At 39.7% G+C, this 24,059-nt stretch overlaps 1 protein-coding gene across 3 annotated transcripts in view; it reads right to left on the bottom strand.

Annotated features, from left to right (window-relative positions):
* The window catches only part of MARCHF1 (membrane associated ring-CH-type finger 1), a 229,990-nt gene extending 207,846 nt beyond the window's left edge, over positions 1-22,144 (bottom strand). For all 3 annotated transcript variants that reach the window (XM_079306659.1, XM_079306663.1, XM_079306662.1), the window contains exon 1: positions 22,046-22,144. The gene's annotated coding sequence lies outside the window, so the exon portion shown is untranslated. The remainder of the gene's footprint in view (positions 1-22,045) is intronic.
* Positions 22,145-24,059: the final 1,915 nt, after the last annotated feature.

Genomic DNA, 24,059 nt, shown 5'->3' with positions numbered 1-24,059 from the left:
AAAACATTCCTAAGTAAAGAGTTTTGATATTTTTAGAGAGCAAGCCTGTTCTAGCCTTCAAATTAGTTTTTATGTCAAATCTGGGAGTAAGGGAATGGATGGGGGTGAATGTGACAAAACATAAACCTCCAGTTTTCATTCAGCACAACCAATTAATTTAAAAAACAGTAAAATAAATGGAAAACAAAATGGAAGAGCTCCTCTCTGAAGGTGAAAAAGATAGTTAAGTTCCACTCTTCAGTTTCATTTCTAAATACTTCATGTGAAAATCTGTGAAGTCAGAAAAGCTTAACTGCAACTAAACAAAGATGACATTGTCTTTTCTTGCAACAAGGAAAAGCTGCAAGTAGAAATAGTCTTAGCTCTTTGAAAAGGAAGCACTCCAGTGTCCTAGTGGCAGCTCAAATCAGTGGGAGGGGGCATGGCCAAATCACTGTGGTATTCGATGCCATCTTACATTATGGCTGGAGGCAAGGGAAAGGGAAGATTGGTTAAGGTTTCCAGCTGGGAGCAAGTGCCAGTGCTGCTGGCTGTGGACACACACATCACGTCAGGCTTTGGTGAGCATTTGTGCATATAAATCTTCCTCTCTTTGTACACTTTTGCTCATTGTACTGTTGCTGTTTGTTTTCAATAAATTGTTATTTCAAACTGTAGTCTTTACCCTTTTGGTCTTCAAATCTCAACTTCAATCCCAGAGCTCCAAGATGGCCAAAAAGGTTCCAGCTGCCAGTCAGGTGAGTCTCTGGTCACATGCAAACAAGTTCACCAAAATCTGACCTGACATGATGACAGCTGGCAGCACCCCCCACCAACCACTCCAATCACCATGTTGGCTTCCCACCAGAAACCATGCCTTTCCTTGCTTTTCCCCACCCCTAACCACAATGTATTGTCTAACACTTAGCCATGCCCCCTCCCACTGATCTGGAGGAGAACTAGGACAAAAACATAAAAATATGACAATAGGGGCAACAAGATGGCAAGAGTTTTCATGATGGGAGAACGTCATATTCCACCTTGCAGCTAAAAGCACTCTCCTTTCTAACTGGAATTTGAATGTCAAAAGTATCTCCAGGAGAAACCAAAATCCCAGAAAATCAGCCATCTTCATTGTCAGGCATTAATGAGCATCATTGCAGGATGGTTCTTAAGACAGCAATTACATGGTGCACTTCTAATTGCATGAGATCCTTCAGGAACAAGGAAGGAAAGGTATACACATCACTTTGGGAAAGAATTAGAAGAGGAGAGGTCTTGTTATTGTATCCTTTACAGATGGCTGTAATCAAGGCTTCATAATCAAGGCTTCTGTAATAATTTTAAATTAATGCAGAAAATATCAAGATTAGCCAATCTCCTACAAGCATACAACCTGCTTCTTGGGAAGTAAGGAATTTGACACCATGGAAAAACAAACCATATTATTTCTTCATTAGGCCCTTGGTAGTCCCAATATAATTATTTGAAAGCTACAGATTCACTATATTTATGTGAACACTAAGTCATATAGAAGTAACCTTTCAAAAAAGATTCTTCACACTGAAATATAAAGAACCTTTGGACTCTATCAAAAAGGAGAAAGGAAGCCAATTCACATGATAGATTTTTAAGAGTAAGTGAGGAAGCAAATGCCAGTGAACAAAACCATATTGTAGATAGTGCTTTATTCATTCATTCAGGTATAATTCAACACTTACAGAACATAATTATGGAAATTCTCTCACTTTGTGTTAGAAATGCACAAAGATACTTTCCTGCATCATGCACCAAAAAAAAAGAAACCTGTAGGATTCTGAAGACTTTCTTCTACTCTTTGATGGTAAAAGAAGTTTGTTTTTTTTCAACCATCAAAGAAATACTATATAATTATAAGTACAGGACAATAAAACGAGGAAAAAAAGAATTCATGGGTATTCCCTATCTCGATTGTTACAAATAATATTTCCTTAGACCATCTGTTCCTCTTTAGGTATAAAAGCTTGTAAAACAGATTAGGATGTTAACAACATTCTGCAGAAAAGTTTCCTGTTGCTAAGAAACAGGAAGAAAAATCATATAGGCAAGGTCAGCTATTACTGAATTGATCCAGTCTGATAAATTTTTTGACCCAATTTGATGTATTTCCTAAGGAATCAAATATACAGTTTGTTTAGGCTGGACTGTTTCCATATTCTGCTTAGATTTTTTGTATTTGCATGGAGCTGAGTAAAAGCATAATGGTGTTCAGTGAACAGTGACAGCAATGCTGCTTTGGCTAGGCAAATCAGCAGGGAATTAGAGTACCCATTCTTGAAGAGCTCAAAAATTCATCACATTTTGTACAACTTTTCATTTCTGACAGCTTTTTCATTATACAGACTTCAGTTTTAGGTTTAAGTCAAAGGTCAAGGCTTCTAACACACCACTTCTTTCAATAGGCAAATTAAAGACAAGGGTTTCACCTGAGGCACCACTTCTACAAGCATGAAATAAGGCATCATTCCCTTGCTACTTCCAGCTCATTGATTCAGGTGCACTCCCACTTAGAAATCCAAATCATCTCTATACCAAATAAAAATTTAAAAAGTATTAATATAGTGAAATTACTTCACAGCCTCCAGTTGTGCATCTTCAAAGAGAACACGCAAAACAAGCCAAAGGTTTGCTACATGAACATGTAGGAAAAGACATCTTAAAAGACACTGAGTAACCCAGTATCATTATCCATGAAGTTTAATGAATCATGATTTTTTTTTTTTTCAAAAACCAAAACAAAACATCATCATTACTTTAAAGCCTTACAGGAGAAAAAGGTAAGGGAATTTTGGAGGTTTGTTTTAAAGGCATTGTTCTTCCCTAGCAAAGCTGTAGGGAGACCTGGAAGCAATCAGGTACTTTGCTGTTTCTCCTTCTACTCTTCCTACAGGTCTGCATAGCTCTTACCAAGTAGCACATCCAAAAATTTCCTCCCCCCTTCACTCTAGGGAGTTAATTACACTACATACAAGGCCCTAGAAAACAACACAGTTCCAGGCACAAAAAAAGTACAAAAAGTTACAGTCTACTGAACCTCAAAAAAAGATAGAAACTGAACATCCTACAAATAACCTGAACAAAACTGCTAGACAGCTAAACCTGCCTGTCCCCTACGCAGTCTTTCCCACTGGTTTGCTGCATACACTCCATCATACACCAAATATAATGCATGTTCAAGTACAGAACTACAAATGTTTATCTTGATGCCTACATTTGTCAGTCTGAAAAGGCAGTTCCCAAAATTACAGCATGTACCACACGGGTATTCTTCTGGAGCTTGCAAAATACCTCTTGCTTATCAAGCTTGTTCCTGATGTAACTGCCTGAACTCTATAAAAATAGTTTCCTCTTGCTGCCTCCCATTTGTTCTCTGTATTTTCTACTTATTATCTCCCCTGAAGGTAACAGCAGTGATAACACACCTTTTAAGAAAAAAGGAAATCCAACAGTGATAATGCCACACATTGGTGCTAAAATAGCCGAGGATAAAAAAGGTCAAACTGCCTCCTGCACTCCCAAGATTTTATAATGACATCAGAAGATGCTGGTACCTTTAGAGATCCTGTTAACCCATTCAAAAGTGCTTGTATTAAAATTAGTTTTTCTTAATTTACTATAATTGATAATGTTGAGATGTATGTATGTGATAAAAACAAAACCATAGTTATATTTAAAAAAATGTCTAATACATGATATTTAGTAATGAACACTGCCCAGTCTTTTTTCTTCCCCTCTGACCCATTCTTCATTTATGGTTTAAATTTTGGAACTTGGGTGATACAGAGATTCTTCTAAACTGTAAATTAGTTCAAGATGTTTCTTTCCTTGACACCTTCTAACACTACCAACAGTTCTCACGTTGGTTCTCACAAAATTGAAGGCTGTTCCAGTCTATAACTGGACAGTGTTTTCATGGCAGCATGAAACTGGTAATAGGAAAAGTTACTGCAGCAAAAATCTACATCAGATCTCATAAAAGGGGAAGATATTAATTTGAAAATATGACACTCATCCTTCCAGAGATTTCATTCACTCACAATCTCAAGCTCATCTACACACAAGTGACACATCTGTCCAAGTAGTCTTGCCAGAATTTGTATGTGACAAAATGGACAAGAGGTACCAGCTACCAAGTCCTCACTATTAGAGGACTGGCTTTCTTCTATTGGAGTTTCTGGGTTTTTTCTCAACTGGCAACAATAAACTACTTCTTGGACAGACCTTAATAGCTTTTAGGAGCCATTGTGGGCTGGCCCTCCATACCAGAACCTTTCTTGTCTTAGTCTCCATAAATCTCAAGCCAGGATGTTTTCCTTAATTTACTGGGCAATTAGGAAAAGTATTAGTATACATAATAAGCTTTCATTGACAAATCATCTTCTCTTTCAGACAGCAGGCATCCTGGTCTTGACAGAAGCATTCCTCAGTCTTACCCATGACAATAGTATCCTCTGAGCTGCATTCTTGAAGAGCTGTTCTTCATTATCACAGGCCTTTCTTTTAACCTTTCTGCTGTTTCTGGTGGTTAAAGACCCCATTTCTGCTTCATTCATACCCCCCTAATATTTCTGTTACAGCTTTCTAGAAAAGGTTAACAAAGTTAAGCCAAGTCATCACAAAGAGCTGCAACTGTCATTCCTGGAAATAAAAGCAAAGAAGCCAAAAACTGACGAGCATCAAAAGCATCTGGACACTACTCTCAGGTACATGGTGTGCAGGTTTGTTTAAACTCTGTTTTCTAAATGTCCATCCGCAAAGATTATTCCCATTATCCCATAAATCATAGGTTTTAGTCTTTCATGATGATAAGGTATCATATGGGGAGGTTTCCAAGGGATAATTAAATACCAACATATAGTATCTTTATGGATAACAGCTTACATTTTTCCTCATAAAGGAAAATTTTCATCATAATAGTTTTACTTCCTGCCTTTACAGCATTTGTCTCCGCTGTCTTGATTTTGGCAATGGACCAGAGATCACACCATGTGCTCAGTGCTTTCCGCAATACCAATACAGATATGCAGGCAGGGAACCCTCTTCTATAAAGAAAATGGTTTTGGCACATGTGCAACATCTGTTTATTAACTGCACATACTTCCAACAGCTAAGAAGCTTCACACTTAACGCTTTCCACTGAGAAATCAAGTTTTCAACAAATATCATTCTCTACTATACAGTACACAAACTAACAAAATTAGGAAAGAGGACCTAATATGAAGGAGAACGTTTGCTAAGACAAAGTAACTGGAGAAAGATGAAATAGAGAATGAAGGCAAAAGTAGGCAAGTCTCAATGAACATCAAACTGATTCTAAAATCCTCTCATAAGCAAATAAACGCTGATGTGCAGAAAGCGGGTCAGACCACTACCACTAGTGTGGCCTTTCAAAAAAGTCTTAAGTTAACCATTTGTTATTACTTTCTTTACAAGGTACGGTGTCAATCAAGCAATTTCCAACTAAACATAAAGCTATTTCTTTTTGTTACAGAACATTCCCTAATGGGAATTGAGCAGCATTTCCAGGCAGAAATGCTCACAATTGTGAAATGTTTTGCGACCTGAAATGACCTCTGTTATTTCCAAGTATTTGCAGTACCAGCAGTTCTGCAATCCTTATAACATTTGTCACAGGACAAAACACAAAGCCTAAGCTTAAAATGCCAGAGAAAATGGCTTGATTTCTAACAGTCTGAATATTGTGTGAAAAATAAGCAGTCAGCTCAACTTTAACACTGTCAAAACCAAATTCTGCTTGCATTCCAATGAGCGCTGTGGCAGAATATTCCCTTTCTAGCATCATGAAGTCCAAGATAGGAAACATTCAAATCATGTCCTGGAAGAAGCATAGTGCTCATGCCTGTTTATTCCAGACTTAAAGCTGAGGTAGGTGATTGTCTGGTGAGAATGCTACACGTGTCCACTAAGAGGAAAAGCAACCACTTGTTAGCACTGACTGAGACTTGTAGGCTCCTGTGGAGAATGACACCCTTGTCCCTACTTTCACATAATTTCTGTTATATGTGGTACTGCTATGGTAGCTATATGACAGAAGAGATAACCAGTTTTTCAATTAGGTATCTCCATTTAAAAAAAAAATGGAGAACATGTTCTCTGTTGATTCAGCATTTTAAAAAATTTAACTGCCATGAAGTTATTTTACAGTTCTTGCCTATGAGAAAGACCAACCCTCTCAGGTCTAGTTAATAACAATCACTTTCTGTTTGCCAGAAAAAAAAAAAAATAAATTCCACACCTACTGTTTAACAGTAAATTTGTCAAGGGTGTATACCTGGATATTTAATTCTTTGGATTCCTTCAACTCATTTGACTATACAGATTTTGAAGCTCCTCTACAGTTTTGTCTTCTCTTCTCTGCCTGTCTGAGAAGGTGAAATAAATAATAAATTATAAATAAATAAATAAATAATACAGAAATAGGCATATGCTGTGGAAAAGCTGTGGAAACAGCACTGACTTCCAAGTCCATGTATCTGATCTCATTCTAGACACAAGCACAGAGGATTGGCTATACCACTGTCACAGACTGAACAAACTCGATAACCACTTAAATTGCAAAAATGGAAGCACAGCAACTGTGTCTGACAAGGAACCCTCACCCCTGCAAGGCAAAATGTTGCATTTAATTGCTATCTGATTTTATACTTGAAAGATGTGTCTATTTCACTCTGATAAAGTCCATGCTAGAACAGATATAGTCACAAATATTTTGATATACCTGTCTACTCCTAGATTTCTACAGCTGAGAGAAAAATTACTATATTTCTGATCTCAGCAATGGCTGAGACTTACTTCAGTTTAGCACGTGCCCCTCCAGTACCCAAAAGACATCTGCATAGAGAAGTGCACACAAACTGCTCCAGAATCAGCACTAACTGGGCTCTATCTAATCAAGCCTGTGAAAAAGAACCAACAAATTAAGCAATGCTTACAGTAACAGAGCATTATATAGCTTCTGGACTGAAGGCAGAGCACAGACAGCTCTGATATGGGGAAAAGGATTACATGTTAAACTAGCCAGGTACTAAAATAAGGCAGAGATTTGAAAGATTTGACCTTGTTAAGAGAAAGCACTCTTGGATGTTAAAACTGCATTTCTTCACCAGTTTCTGTTCCTCTTTCTTCTCCCTACCTCCATTCTTTTTTTTTTCTCTCCTAGCCTTGTGATTTGTCAAGTTTTTCTTGGGTTTATTTGTTGTTTGGTTGGGTTTTTTAATTCTTAAAAGAATTAATGAGATGAGAAAACAGCTTTCTGGGAGCTCTACCAGGATATTTCCTTGGCCATGAATAACTAACTAGTTTTGAAAACAGCACTGCTCTATTTCAGTTGCTGAGCAGGTGGTCTGTTAAATCTTAAAAGTTATGTCTGTTAGTTAAGTGTTCATGTAAATATTTCATTAAACTTCCTGGCTTATAAATAAGCATTGCCTATGCAACACACACTGCAGAAATCATTCAACCAAGGGGAGGGAAAAAGATGCATGATATGTGAATAATTGCAGTTGGGGGGGGGGGTGTCAAAAGGAAAAAAGAATATGAATTCTAAGTTAAATGTGCCTGATTTGGGAACATACATTTTGTTTCATCTCATCATCTTATAGCCGAGGCAAATAAACTCACATTATCCCTATATTCTCTTTCTTATAATGTAATTTAATTATTTTCAAAAATCTTCCCTGAAAAAATTATAAGTAGCTTAAGAAAGTACAGAATATGTTTTTCCACAACATCTTACCATAAATTACGTTATTTCTACAGCATATTTTGTCATCACAAAAGATTATTAATCTCTTTGCATTGCAATGCAATAGACATAAAAGGTCTGAACAATGAGCAGGCTTTAGCTGTTGAGATGTTAACAGTCACTCCATCTGAATATCTGTGAAGTTGAGGGATCCCATTAGGTTCACTGTTGCTCTCTCAGAATACTACCACTTAAACACTACCAGAAGTTGCCTGCTTTCTCTGCCAATTTTGTAAGCCATCATCTGTTTTATTTCTTGGCATTCCCCCTTGGCAAGTGATCTAAATCATCCTAAGATGCAAATAACACACAGGATATTAATTATACTTTGAACAGTATTTTCATTCCCATTTTTATTTTTTTAACATCGAGAAAGGAAGCCTTTCCCTCAGAGAATATTAATGATCATGTTCTCAGATGTCTCTTATTTGTTCCTTCACGAAATAATGAAACTATCCTCTTATTAGCCTAAAAAGCAACACGGCCTATCACAATTCTTACTAGTTTGTCAGCACAGAAGAGTGTAATTCACTGGCCTTGCAATAACAGTTTTCTTCACTTCAACAGTATTATTGTAGAGGAATAAAGTTGTAATTTAGAGATCCAAAACAGGCTTCAATTCTTATTTAACTAAAGGTGAAATGGAAAAGTAATATCTGAAGAAAAAAATGTAGATTAATTCTTCTGTTTCCAGTAAAGCATCTGCATTCTCTCTGTGCATTTAAAGTGATGCAGCAAGAACTGTGATGCTTGCAGAAGGAATTACAGCCACTGTAAAGCATGAAGCACCACCATGGAACTGCACAGCCAATACAGCAGTAAAGCATGGACAAACTTCCAGCTCTAGAATGACTCTTTCAAGGGAATAAAAACAAAACTCACACAGCTGCAGTCCTATGCAGACCACAACACCATGCAGTAAAGTAGAAAGGGAACTGGAGTAAGCTTTGCACTGCTCCCCAGTAATATTTAAGTAGGAAGTTAGGTCTGAGACTAAAATATTACAAGTAAGAGCAGAATTCTCTCTTATGAACTTGCCAAACAAAAAAGGTACTTATTATAATATCATTTTCTGAATAATACTGAATGCTGCTAAATATAGACAGGATACCTGGTTCAGAAATATCTCCAGACACTAGCAGGTAGAGCTAGTACAGCTTCTACAGCAAGCAAGCAAGCAAGCACTAAAATTGCTAAAGCACTAAATTTGGCTTCAGAGGCAATCATCTAATTCTTCAATTCTTCTACAGATGAGATCCTGATTTTGAGATAGGGCGCGCAGAAAAGGAGAGAATAACAAAATAAAGTAACAAAAATACACCTGCAAATAAAAAAATTCTAAAAAAAATAAACCAAACAAACAAACAAAAAAACCCACAAAAGCTCTAGCTTCAAACAGGATCTATGTAGGTAAAGAAGCCATAAGCCATATCAGCCATATCTCCAGGGTAACATTTAGCTGCCTAACTACAAAAAACGTTTTTCCCCTATTGTGTATTCAGCATACACTATAAAATGAGGTTAGAGCTCTATAGATAAAAATGTCATACAGCTCTGATTTATCCCCAGCACATCAGAATTTTGAGCAATGGTTCTACAGAAAGAGGACAGAAAAGTATGGAAAAAGGTACTATATGCAGCTGTAAGACATACATACACCAAAGAAACCTGTGGAGTAACTGGGGTCTGCAGTAATAGCCAAAGCAGGTAAGAGTGCTAAGGTGTTACTACCCCTGTGATCAGTAATTCAAATCTATTTACATTTTGTCTATACTGTTGTCACGCTAGCACCTCGACTTGGCTTCAGTTGGGCACACTTGCATTCACATCTCAAAAAACAGCAGTGTTGTTCTTAACTAGCTCCTTGACACCCTCTCTCGTCAGTATCCTCATCTCAATCACGTCCTACCAGACAAATTCTTATTTTAATTTTTAGAAAGTCACTTTTCTAGCCTAGACTCTAAATATCTCCTCCCCATTGTACAATCTGACTTCTCAGGTTTGAAGCATTCATCTCCTGGAGTTTGTTCCCTCCTGTATCATTTTCTCCTCCTTGTTTTGCTTCCTCAGGACGTTCACTTCTAAGCAGCTTTCTCTCCCCGAGCTCCTGGGCAGTGCCAGTTCAGCTGCTCACACCCTCATGTCCCACAATCCTAATGACTCACTTTTGTGATTTCAGAGTAATCCTCTTTTGGCCCAGCCATTAAATGTTACAGAGGCTTTAGCCAATAAAATATAACTCTTCCTAGCATAAAAACAGGTGGTTTTGAGGTCTGCTATTTTTCCCAAGCAAATAAATCTTCTGAGGAAGGGGAAAAAAATCCATCCTTGGATGAGAATCAATCTATTTTATTTCAAGGCCCCTATACTGAAGCAGCGGTGTCCGTGAGTTTGCAAAAGCATTTGACAGTTATCTTCTGTTCGCCAGCTCTGCTCTCTAACCTTGCTGAAACCTTCAAAAATTTCTACTCAAAAGACTGGAAGACATCATACAGCGAGTTTAAAGCCCAGCAAAAGGTGTAAGTAACAATGACCAAAGTCATATATCAAGAGGAGCTGACTTTAAATAGATGATGAGGGTAAAAGAAGGGTATTCATAATTTATCACATCACACTCTTCAACTATGATTTCAACTATCTATTTCAGCACTTTTACCCAATAAAACTCCTTTCTAGCTTTTTTTAGCAATTTAAAATTTCTACATGTTGAAATAACTTGTATAGGGAAAATGTTCGGGCAAAATTGTTTTCATTTTGCTGTAGTTGTTGAAAGTTGCTGCTTCTATTGGAAAAACCCTTCTCCGTACCACCATGGACAGAGACAAGCATCTGCTGTCAAATATACGTTTATGGTATCGTTGCATTCACTTCTTTTTGAACATTGTTTTAGGAGATTACTATAGAAAATAGTGCCCATGCTCCATGAATTCAGTTTCTTGCTCTGACAGGTATCTCATTATCTTTATGGAACCTTCTTCAGAAATCTCTTAGACACTATTTCAATGCAGTAAGATATGGCTTGATATAAAATTCCTTCAACTGGGAGGTTATTCTATTGATTAGAAACCATACTCTATTTCTAGAATAAATTTATACACTGCCACCATAGTTATTTGCTCTCCTATCAGCATTGTCTTACTCCAGGTAATACTTTCCTAATGATAATCCGTACACATTTACAGATCACTTACTCTATAAAATTCATCTTGCTGAAAAAGGTAAGCTTCCAAGTAACCACATGGTTCAAGTCAAAAAAGGTTGTTTTGTTCCTTAAAAACAAAAATTTTCTTACGTAGAGTTTAGTGATGAAAACAGCTCTGTAAGCACAGCTGAGGCAAAGGCACCTTTGACCTGTCACATTTCCTTGCACTGCTACTCTCCTTGGTAAATTCCTAACGCCCGTTTTTCTAATATTCTTTTACCATTTTGCACAGAAATATCCCTTCCTACAAAAGCAGTTTAAGAACTTGATTAGCACTGACGTCAAAACCACAATCCTGCAGTTCCTTGGATTAGTTTTTGCCCCTTAAAAATAAAAAAGCACACTGTCCTGTTAATGCCTAATTAGCTAGACACCTCACTTGACAGCCAATCTGCACTCAAGTTCCATGTTAATTTCAATTTCCATACTTCTATTCCTTTTCCTGAAGGCAACTGGATCACTTGGGTAAAACATGGCACTTGATGAAGTTTTTAAACAAACCTAGAATTTTAGTGTTTCCCATTCCCATTCTTGGAAACATCTCTGATTAACTTTGTGCTCCTGCCTCCAACATCTTCTGCAGGGTCTAACTCAGCTTGATAGTTTCTCTGTGCAGGAACCTGTCTTCAGTCCTAAGGCACTGAAAAACCCAGTTGCAATGATGAACACAATCATTCTTTCATGAATTCAAAGGTATCTTAATGGCAGCTTTTCAGAACACACATATGTTTAATTGTGGTTTAAAAAGAAGTAATTATAGTGGTTACAGCCTTTGTAAGTTGTCTTAAGTTCTGAAAGGCATATACAGAAATGCTGGTGGCAATTCTGGGAAAAAAATTAGTTCTATTCCATTAGGTACAACATCACCACAGGCAATCAAAGCACTCCCTCAGTTTTTGTTTTGTAACAATTACCATTACCTGGGTTCCTCACAGATGCTTAAATAGTGTTGTAACCTGTGCTGTAGCTTATTGCTACCAACTAGTCCTTAAGCTGAACAATATACCCTTTCAAGCAAAACAAACATTTAACTTGACTAGATTTCACAGGTCATACATTGTATTTAATATTCCATCGCATAAAGCCAAACAAGGAAGCAAGAAGCATGTGCTTCATAACAATTAAATATTTTTCATTCCTACATATTATTTAACAAAGTAATTTAATCACAATTTTACTCTTTAAAATTTCCATAGCAAATTAAGATGGTTTTATATGGTTGAGACTATATGATAATAGCTCGCTTGCACCCCAACAACCGAGCACAGAGAGACAGTGGCAAATTATACCTTGCCTATCTTCTTCCAGGACCAACCCAAGAGCAATCAGCCCATTAAGGGGGTCCCAAGGCCAGAAGACCACAGGGCTGCAGAATGGCACAAATTAGAGGACAGAAAAGTATGGAAGAAAGTAGGGCCACAGATTAAGGGAGGAGGGGAGGCCCCATCCAGACTCTTCTCAGGGCAGTCCCGAGACACCCCAGTCGCACTGTTGAGCTGGCTGCAGGTGGGAGGATTGGGGGATGGAGCCGCCGGGGGGACAGAGGGGCTGTCCCGTCTCTGGGAGCTTCCCTGTGGAATGCAGGGACCAGGCAGAGGGCTGATCCGGTGGCTGCTATCCCAGGTGGCCAATGAAAAGTTATTTTGCTTTCACAAATCACACTGCTAAGGCTAATTTGTCTTCTTCGGCCTTCCGGCCGCAAGGCCAAGCCAACCCCCGGGGTCCATCCCTGGGTGGCCTCGGCTCCGCTCCAGCACCGGGCGGCCCCGGCTCTGCTGGCCCCACCAAAGGCTCTCCCTTCCCTCTGCTCTGACAGGAGAGGCCTCCAGCTGACCACGAGGCTTCTTCACTTTCTGGATGCAATTTTAACTCTTTTAATGCCTGGATAAGATTCTCGATCTCCTGAGCTCACCTGAATGAGAAGAAATAAAGCATGGAGTCTACAGAAGTCAGTGGAATGAAGATAAAGTTCCTGATGGGAAGAGATTGAAAAGATGCAACTGACGAGTAGCTGAAAACCTTTTTTGTGGGCTGTGACTACATTAAAATTCCTTTAAACTGTGAAATATACTTGGGGAGGTTTTGGTGCTTGAGAAGACTTTTTGCCTCGGGGAAATTGAGCTGTCTGTTTTGGGACTAGAATATGATTCGATAGAGAAGGAGATGAAGATAATTTTGTTTTTCAGCAGCCTGCCTCTAAAAGTAGTACCCCACGTGTGCATCATAACCCACAGCACAGCTCTGGAAGGACTGTGGGAATGGGAGGAAATTCATGGTTTTGTAGGCCCGGGCAGATGCAAATTGTGAAGATGAAGACACCCCCTAAGCCTAAATCAAAAACAGGACTTTTTTCTCTAGAGTAAAGTGAAATGATTATTTAAGTAGATAACTGACTGAAGTGTTTTCTGTATGTTGTTGTTAAGAAATGTGGAATGAAGGGAGGGGGAGGAGGAAACAATCTAGGAATCTTATTCTAAATTCTTTTTGTGTTATTAATAAATTTCTGTTTATATCCTTTTAAATTTTAAGCCTGCTTTGCCTCTGCTCCTGAATCTTATTTCTAAAGGAAACTAAATATATTAAAATTGGCAAATCCAAGTCACACCATGACAACTGTTCAGTTTTGAAACCCATCACAACTGCTCACAGATGTAGGACATACTATGGGGTGTAAGGGAGGGGCATTTGGGGACTGCACAGGACTTGTTCTGCGATGTTTACAGGGGAAACCAAAGGCAGGAATGGATTTACTGGATTTCGGAAAGAACAAGCATGAGGTAACAGAGGAGTAAGTGGATAAAAAGGGCCAATTGCATGCAAATATTTTGGTGGTTGGCTCACTTGCCTGGTCGTGTGCTGCCCTGATCAGCTTAGTCTGTCCTATATGCCTATTAAACCCTTTCCAGCTCTTTTCTGGCTGAGTGGCTCTGCTCATTCTGCATGTGTGCACAGGGGTCTGAGAGCAGCAACTCTGACTGCCAAGCACCAGAGAGACAGGGGTGAAAGTGTCGGCCTGAGCTGGGCCATGGGAACACCTGTGTGCAGTGCAGCACGTGGAGCAGGTGTGGGAGCACAATCACTGTGCCACTGTGCTGGGAGGATGTGCCCTGCCTGGCTGCTGGCTGGAACTGGGGCATGGGCCTGTGGCAGTCTCACCACTCCCAGATGCCAAAACTGGCCCAACATTTTCCCTTAGCACACGGGAAAAAAAGATTTCTGATGAAAATTTCAACACAGCACATGTTTAAAAAAAAATAAAAATTTTCTTTTCCTGTTGCATACACATTGATCATCATCCTTCATTCTATGTTTTCATTCTATTCCTTTTTCCACTCTGGTAATTTCACTCACTTCTATCAATCTTCTCTTATAAATATTTTCTCTCCTCCTTTTTGCTTCTACCCCATACCATCACAGATTTTAGCAGTTTGCTTTCCTTTACCTTGCTCAGACCTTTCTCCATTTCCAAAAACCTTACCTCTATCTTCCCCTCCACAATTTTTTTTATCCTTTCTTCTTTAAATTCCTCAATCACCCTTTCAGTAGGGATAAAAACTGCTCCTTACACTACCTGTCACTTCTCTTCAGCATTTTTCCGCTTGCCAAAACTCTTTCTTTGTAACAGTGCCTTGCACTCTTTCAAAGCAAAACACATGCATTTGAAGTCCTCTTGTTCATAGTTAAATAAAAGTCTGTGTTTCAAACACAGACGGAACAGGAAGCCAGAATAAAACCAGCAGACTATTACTACGAATGCTGCTCAAAAAGGCACCAAAAATGGAAAAAAAGTTACTCACAAAGTGCAAGGGACTGTTCATGTAACAAAATTACCAAGAAAACACTCAATTTGTCTATATCCTGTCTCCTCCTCCACTCTGTGAAGTTGGAGAACAGAATTTGATAGAATTTAATTTCTCAGGCTTTGCTCCACCTTAAGTCATCCACCTTATCAACTTCAGCATATCCTTCATAAAATTGCAGAGTTGAATTCAGTTCTTCACTCTAACAAGAGTTTATCAAAGACTTTTACCCTTTTGATGCATTTTGCCTCCAGTGGACAGTCGGTCCCTTCCTCCCAACTCCATAGCATACTGCATCCCATTAGCTGTGAAGACCAGCATTTGAGAGGCATGTAGAGATGGAATTAATTTGGCCTTTTTGCAGGTCAGTCATCTTCCAGCCAACACCACATATCTGTTAGGACTTCCACAAACCTAAGGCACTGATGTTACTGTTTGATATTTAACACAAACAAGGAAATTTCACAGCAAACATTTTCAATCCTCTAGAGTTATGTTTATCAACTTTATGGAAAAGCATCTGTCTCCACAAAAACCCATACCCATCAGCTGGCTCTCTAATGGCACAGACAAGGACAATTTGATACTGTCATTACATAAATAAATTTTCTACAAGACACTGAAATTATTAGTACTCACCAGAGAAACAAGTCAGTCACATTAGCTGACCCATGCTTGGCTGCACTTGGCAGACAGACCTTAAATAGATCACACCACTGTGAGGAAGCAGTGGACATCTTTTGAAGCTGGCACTCAGAAGTTATGCTTTAGTTTTCTCTCCAAAGGAGCAGCACAGACCCTCTGAACCTAAAGCAGCAATGAGGTAAAGCAGCACATTTTTCACCACAGTACAGGAGAGCAATGTGGCTGCATTCATAGATCACACAGCAAGGACTGATGCCAGTTTCACATATTAGAAATGTTGAAGTACAAAGGTCTTCCCTTGAGAACCATAATCATCCTTTTCTTATGATGACCCAAGACCAGGGAAGCATGATTAGATTTCATCCTGTTACACACTGCTTTGTGCTAGGATGCAGAACTTTCACTCTTCAGCCTACCTCTGAGCAAGGGTTTTTCCTCATTTCCTTACTCCATTTGATGGCTGCCTCTGTACTCAGCCAACTCCAAAAATCAGAGATCTGGAGCTCACCCCATGTCCTTTTGCTACAGAAAAGGGTATCAGCTCATGGTTTCCATCAATACACCATGATGAATGCTGCATTCCATGTTATTCTCCCAGTCTCCTTTCATCACACTTATTAAGTCCTACAATGTCTTCTACCAAACAAAACTTTGACCACATAGAATATCCTGAGTTGGAAGGGATCCCTAGAGATCATCAAGTAACTTCTGCCTCTGCACAGGATGCCCCAAGAACCACACCATGTGCCTAAGAGCACTGGTAGACTTGGTGCTGTGACTGCTTTCCTAGAAAGCCTACTACAGTGACCAGCCACCATCTGGGTGAAAAAAAATCTTCTCCTAATATCCAACCTAAACCTCCCTTCACACAGCTGTAAGCTGTTCCTTCAGGTCCTGTCACTGGTCACCAAAGAGAAGAGATCAATGCCTGACCCTCCCTCTGCTTCCTATAATGAAGTTTTAGAAACAAAGGCATACCCCTATCCTGGCAGAAGGTAACTCCAAAAGTTCATATCACCACTGGCCAGAAATCTTAAAGGCCCTGTTTTATTACTACTTTATCTCATGCCAAAATTTTGTCCCTTAGGTTAGGCATGTATTTAACTTGGCTCACGTTACATCAGTTCCACTTCTGAAGCGAAATATTAATAATTTCTGCTTTGAACTTTTCCTCCATGCTAAACAAATCCCTTTGTTCCTTAACATCACTTTTTTTTTCCCTTCTGGAAAAGACTTCAGAGAAGATGACCTTGGGGAAGGGAGAGAGAAACCTATCTTCTATGAGACCCACAGTCATCAAGCCATCAAAATGTAAACCACACTCCATGGGGGTCAAGGAAGCTGCTCCCATGACACCAAAGATGGCCTGGCTTTCCCTCATTGTGCTCTTGCTTGGAATGTCTTCTCTGCTTTAGAGAGCTAACAGGCACAAACTGGAAAACTGGGATTAGTAAGCTACTGACCTCAAAAACCATTTTCACTCAATGACCCAGCATAACCAAAACAACTCTGACATGCACAGAAGCTGCTCCCCGCATTTCCTCACTGGCACACCCAACTGTACAATGCCACAATGATTATATTTCCACAAGTTCCTGCAGAACCATGGTGCCATTTCCCTCCTGCAGTGTGTCCCCCCTACAGCTGTGTAAGCTGGAGTGAAAAATATAACACAATACAAGGGAGCAGTTAATTGCAATACTTCTGAAGATGTTAAAAAAATAGAGAAACTGTTCCTATAAGAAAAATAAAAAGCCTTACAGAAAATTAGTCAGTGATCATTACCTTGTTTAAAGAACTTCATTCTGCAATGAAGATAAACAGGCAAGGATGAACGTTGTTCTAAATCACAAATGAAACAAGCCTCTGGTTTTCAGACTGTGAAACTCACCTACTGAATAGATTAGAAGTAATGAAACTTTTCATTGGTTTAAAGTAGTTTTTAAAGTAAATTGCCCACAATTTTAATACAGTCAAATTGAACATAACATTTTTGCAGAAATCACGTTTGACATTTAATTTTGTCTATGTGGAAGTCAACTTGGAGGTACAAACAGACCAAACTTGGATTTCAGTTGCTGGTGGGCAACTGTAGAAATAGTCCCAGTATATCATATCCTTCTTGACCTTCCAGACTCAAGTTATATATTTTATTCTATTGAAATCTGAGGGTTTGTACTATCATTCTTTGTCTACAATGCACAACCATGCTGCTACCAATGAAAGAGTCAACTTGATATCATGAAGTTTGCCTTTGCAAAAATGCACTCAGTTGTGACTAAGTTCTACCTCACTTAAGGGCTCAGCCAAGCCAGTACAGGGTAGCAGCTAACAAGCTGAGGTTTCCCACTGTGCTGTACTTCCCACCACTGTCCCAAAGCAGGCATGCTCAATGCCAGAGGGACAGGTATAGACAATTCTGGAAGTCATTCTTGTAAAGAAATGTCATAATGGACAAGCAAAGTTAATGGGACAAAATCCAGGCAGGAATGCTAGAACTCTTCCTAAACACAAGGTAGCAGAAAAGCTTTCAACACCTTGAAAGACACACACCTCATGAAAAAACATTCATTTTATAAGATTATAAAAAAGCCATAAATATAATATCATCTTCGCTGTAAAATCAGAAACTTTGTCTTTCAACAGTCATCTAGTCTGAAATTTACTTTACAGCCGTCCATACCTTTGTGCTGCAAAAGCCTCTCACAATACAAGACACCTGTCCTAAAACCAACAGGACAGGACTGTGGCAGTACAATCACCCAAAGCACCTTTAGTGCCTCTGTATCTCAAAAATAGTTCCATAAAGAAAATTTAGAAGCCGTACAGAAGTACCCAAAGAAGCAGTGAAATTACACTGATTAATGCAATACTATCAAGCTCCCTACTAATTCCAAATCATGAAACTCTAATCTATGAGATTTAAGGTTCAGTGTATGCCTATTTCCAACAAATTTTTTGGGGAAAAAAAAGGCATTGAAGCATCAAAATGGCACAGAAAACAACAAAAAATGTTAGCTTACTACTTATTATTGCTTCAACTGTATCATTAAGTCTACTTTTTAGATAGGTGTTTATTCCTCTTTTCTGAAGAATCCAATATAAGTTGCTGTATTATCACACACTTGCATGGAACAAAATCTCCTTTTCAATTACCAATGAATTGGAAAATTATTACCCAGCAGAAGAGAGATCCTTTTTTCTGGCCTGTGATCACTCTGTTCACTTTAAAGAAATGCACCTCATTAACCCTGATAATTAACAAGGTTATTCTCATCACATTAAAGGTTTAAGTTCCTTTATTAAGTCATTATTTGAATTTGCACTGCTATTAAGATGATGAGACTATTCTGGGTTTAATTTCATATAACAAGATGTTTCTCTTTAAAGATCCTAATTTTTTTTTCAAGTCAAAGCATATAATTTCATTGTCTTGTATGGTACCCTGTATCATAGAATGAGTTAGGTTGGAAGGGACACAGATCCTCTAGTTCCAACCACATGCCATGGGCAGGGACACAATTAGCACATCTACTGGATTAAAAAATATGTTACATATATACAAAAAAAAAAAAAAAAAAAAAAAAAAAACAAACAAAACCAAAACTGAAAAACTAGAAGGGGTAAGGCAGCAATGCAAAAAGGCAGCAAAAACAGCAAAAAGGCATCTGGCAGCAGCATAGCTGTGGCACTAGAAACCAGAAAGAACTGAAAAAGGAGAACAGGACCAAAATTACAAGGAGATGGATATGACTTGGGAAAAGGCTACCAGCAGACGTATCTACTCCTAGCTGGACCACTTCAGTAACAATCCACAGACTAAACAGACACTTCCAATTCCCATTATGTCCTTCACCATGGCAGAGGGTTTTAAACTAGATGGTCCATAAGCTCCCATCCGACCCAAATTACTCCATGATTCCAGACTTCTATATAACAATACATGTTTGGGACATTTTGCTCTTAGGTCATATAGACAACTGCCTCACCAGTGAAGTCTTCCTTCTAAGTATCTACTTAATGCTTTAATTTTTGCACATAGGTATTCCTAGTATGCAAGCTTGCTTCCCCCACAAGAGAAAACCCAGTTGTCTAAGACAGTTATTCCAAGAATATAAAAAATTGCAGCAGTCACATATCAACATCCCACATCAAATATAAAAACATAAAAACAGATGATGATTTACCTCATTATCCATGCTGGCATCATATTAATTAATGTGCTCTGCAGTTACCAAACATATGGAAAATCATAGTATGGAAAAATTAGTCACGATTACTTAGAGATCTGACTATACAGGTTTCAATGGCAGCATACCTGACAACAGGGCACCCAAGCACACTGAATGCAAATATCTAGTGATGGCCAATTAACACCAAAGGTTTTGCAAATAAGTTTTTTGGCAAATAATTCAGTCCCAATGAAATAATACAAACAGCAATATCCTTTAAATGTCAGAAAAGACAAGAAAACTTTCTGTCATGAGTATTATCACAGTGCTGACTTGGTCAAATACCGAAAGCAAACAAGTTCATAGAAAGTCAAGGTCAGCTGTTAGTCTACAAGAGAGCTTCAAGCACTGCTAGTTAGTCCCATCCATACACCTTAAAAGGGTGCCATTCATTTAGCAGTGCATTTTCCAAAACTTCAGCTTTTGTACTTAAAAGCGCCAATTGCTAATTCTTGTCACAAGCGCTTAGCAGTGTGCAACAAACATTGAACTCTTCCCATAAAGAGTGTCAAGAGTGCTGTGAAATATTCAGAATAAAGACACTGTAAGTCTTATCAGCGTAACAACTCCCTCAGGAATTATCAATTTGCAAATCTCTCAAACCCCTAACAGGGTTTAAAATGTAGTTTAAAATATAGCAAGGAATAAGCCCATAAACCATAGATTGCCCCTTTTTTTTTAAGTCTAATGCAAGTAACTGTTCTTCAGCAGAATGAAGTCTGAAGTATACACATGAGATTAATAGAAGACATAATGGAGGGTAATATTTAACAACCATGACAGCTTTATGTAAGTTTGGATGAGACTTTTGGTCCATAATATTAGACAGCAGCAGAGCTTTCACCATTACAGGAATCGCCATCACTGTGTCTCGAAAGAGACCCCTATACATGGTCTGAGCACTGCGAAATCCACCTGAGTGCTCACAGGTTACCCTCTTCATCCACACTTTTGTTAGTTAACACATTCTAGTTTTCCTTCTCAAATTGTGATTTTTCCCATTTAAATCAATAGCCCTTGAGCGACAAGCATGTAGGTTTCAGTGCCATTAGTTAGTTTCCTTCCTCACTCTAATACAAGATAAAAATTATCATCTCACCCTCCATCCAACAGAATCAGGGACAGAACCCCAAACAGAAGTGTTTGTTTTTCAACATGAAGTACAAAGAGTTTAAAATTACTCATTTTCCCCTCTTTTTTTAAAACAAACATTGAAAATAACCAGAATGGCTTTGGCACTGCTTTAATCAGTTTAAACTTAAAGACAGGAACTCCAATTAAAATCGGGAACTGTAGCTGTAAGAAACAGCTAATTAGCACCCAACTTTCTAATGAAGTACTATGGCAGAGTACATATTAGCTGTTCAGTATTGAAAAGGAAATGCTCTGCAAGATAAACTCATTCTCTCAGGTAGTACATCAGTTTGTCTACTTAATTCAATCTATGCACCGTCAGAGGGATTTAAGAAAAGATACAAGAGTAACAATCAGATTTACACATCTCCATACACACAAGATAAATGAACTTTGCAGTATTTCGAAATGAGGAGGAGAAATACAAGGCAGTTCATGACCTTTCTAGTAGGCAATGAAGACAATTTAAATTGCATTAAAGTATAAGGTTATGTTTCCTTATTTTTGATTCATTCCTGCCCACAGTTTGCAAATACAAGAAAGAAGAAGACGGGTAAGAAGTGAGAGAAGGTATTTGACGCTTGTGCTTTCAGGAGGTCTGGACAAAATGCATGGGATAGAGGAGAAGCGAGAACTGCCAGGTGAGGAGAAACCTTGGCCAGACAGGGTCAGAGAGACACGCCGGCAGCAGCGGGAACCTGAACAACTTCGTTCACATTTCCACAGCTTTTACTGTCTCGTTCTGTAAGGACTGGTGCCTCTAACTACCTTCTAACTACACAGAGCATCAACTACGGAAGAAATTACCTAAAACATGATTACACACAAAGGCCAAGTTCGCCTGCGTTCCCACGCCAGGGTTTTCTATCCCGGATTCCCCCTTGTCGCGACACGCCACAGTCACTCGGAAACCGCTGCTCGCTGCAGGAGCGGCACTGGCGGCGGCGCTCAGCGAGGGAGGGCGCGAACCGCCGAGACGCGGGCAAACGCCGGCCCCTGGGAGCGGACGGGAGCCTTCACCCTGTGCCCGGCTCCGGCCGAGGCAGCGGCGGCGGCAGCGCCAGCCCAAGCGGGCGGGCGCCCTGAGGCGCTTCTCCCCCGAAAAACCCCGAAACAACCAGCCGAACAACCAAACCCAACCCGCGCTCCTCCCCACCGGAAAAAAAAAAAAATAAATAAAAGATAAAAATCTAATAAAAGGCATCACCCATCCCCACCGGGACAGGGCTGCCGCCCCCCGCGCACTCACCAGCGGCGGTGCGGTCCGAGCGTCTCACGGAGCCGGCAGCCGGGGCGGCGGGTCCGGCCGCGCCCCCGCCCCATCCCGCGCCCGCCCGGCGCGGCTCCGCCGCCGCGGCACGCCCCCGCCACGCCCCATGACGTCACAGCGCGGGTAGCCGCGGCGGAGGCGCGGCCCCGTCCACGCTCTCCGCTCCCCTGCCTGCTGCCTTTCCCGTGGAACAGTCTTAAAAATCCATTTGTTTCAAGTGTAGAGCCCGAGCGTGGAATCCCCGGGCGAGGAGGGGCGGGCCGCTTATTCGCGCGTTTATTTCTCCCCGCATTGAAAAGCGGAGGGGTGTCCCGGATTCTCCCGTTCCGCCCGGAGAGCTGTGCGGGAATGGCATCTGTCAGCCTTTAGTGCAGCGCGGAGAATGGGGCGGGGGACGGAGGGGGCACAGGCAACGTGTATCTCCATTGCTTGGAATCCGCGTTGTGCCCCGATTCTCGTTTCATGTTTGAAATCCAGTCTGAGTTTGAGCGCCATAGACAGCTTAACAAACTAAGGTCCTGAGGCAGCGGTCCAGAGTGAGATTGACAAAACAAAATGAAACAAGCATTAGACCAAATTTCCACAGTACATCTGCTATTTACCTATCTTGATACAGGCTTCATGACCAGAATAAACCATGCCAGGTTGATTTAAATAATGCCTCAATGTCTTAAGAGCAGAAAGAGGACATACAGACTTTTTTTTTTTTTTTTTTTTTAACTAGTTGTGCTTAATTGCCAGGTCTTGAAATTAAAGAAAACATGAGCCTGAGCTGCAGTTGGAGGGAGTGGTAGCACAAGCCTCAGGCCCCTCCAGACAGGTGCACTGTAAAGATTGAAGACCATCAAGTCTTTCCATAAGGGCAAGTGTCTAAACAAGCATCACCTTCACCACGATCAAAACATTAAGCACATATCTCTGTATTATGGAGCTCACTCAAGCAGATTAAACTATTTTTTCTTTTTCTGGGTCGTGGTGTGTGACCTGAAGATCAAAATGGGAGAGGTTTTCTAAAGTTATATCTGCTTGTTATATATTTCTTCTCTTTTTCTGATAAATAATTAAAAGGAAATAAAGCTGCTCAAAATTCTCTCACCTTCTGGCACTAGTTTAAAAATTCTCTTAAGTCTCAGCTATACACAGGTACATTCACTCATTGCAATTTTTATCTTGCCTTATTAATCTTTTTTATTTTTTCTTATTGAGATTTCACCTATTCAGGCTTCTAACACAATTTTCTTTACCCTGAATGCAAAATTGAAAATGCAGCTACAGCAGCCTCAATAATTGCTGTTTTGCCTCACCATCTTAACACACTTTCATGACTGCTCACCACATCAAAATACATCCCTTCCTCCCTTTCAAAGAAGGTATTTGGGTGTGGTTTCTTGTTATCTGCGAAATTATTTTTCATAAAATGGATCAGTAAGAACACACATGCAGGAATGAAGACTGTCCTTCCACAAAACTCTTCAACCCACCTAGGATCCTGAAGTCCCAGGCAGGGGCAGGTAATATGAAACCTTTGCTCATTGCTCTGCTTAAGTGGGCTAATCACCAGGGTCTAGTAAAGGCTACTGACCTCATGAGTCCAGTGGAACACAAAATTGAAAACACAAAAAAACGCCTCAGACTTACACGGATAATTGATACTGAGTGAATAATGAGGCTGCTACCAACAAAAACCAAGGGGCAGGCTGACATTTGAACAGTAATGTTTAACTGGGAAAAAGATGTGCACTAAAGAGAAGATGCAGAGTAGGCAATTAATTCAGAGGAGTTAATATAAAAAAATGAGTTCAGTTTGCCATTGCAGAGCAATTTTTTCAGAGTGAATGCCTCAGGAGAGCAGAGCATCAGTGTGTCAGTGGGAAAGACAAGTTACAATGCTGCTCCTGTATCACTAGGCACCAGTAGAAATACTTTTTCACAGGTGCTGCATCTTTCTATAGCAAAATTTTTAGATTCTTTTACATCTTAAGGATGTTAACAA

The sequence above is a fragment of the Erithacus rubecula genome, assembly GCF_903797595.1.
Source record: "Erithacus rubecula genome assembly, chromosome: 5".
NCBI lineage: Eukaryota > Metazoa > Chordata > Aves > Passeriformes > Muscicapidae > Erithacus > Erithacus rubecula.
Note: the sequence above shows the minus strand (reverse complement) of the source record. Positions and strands in the feature narration are given on the sequence as shown.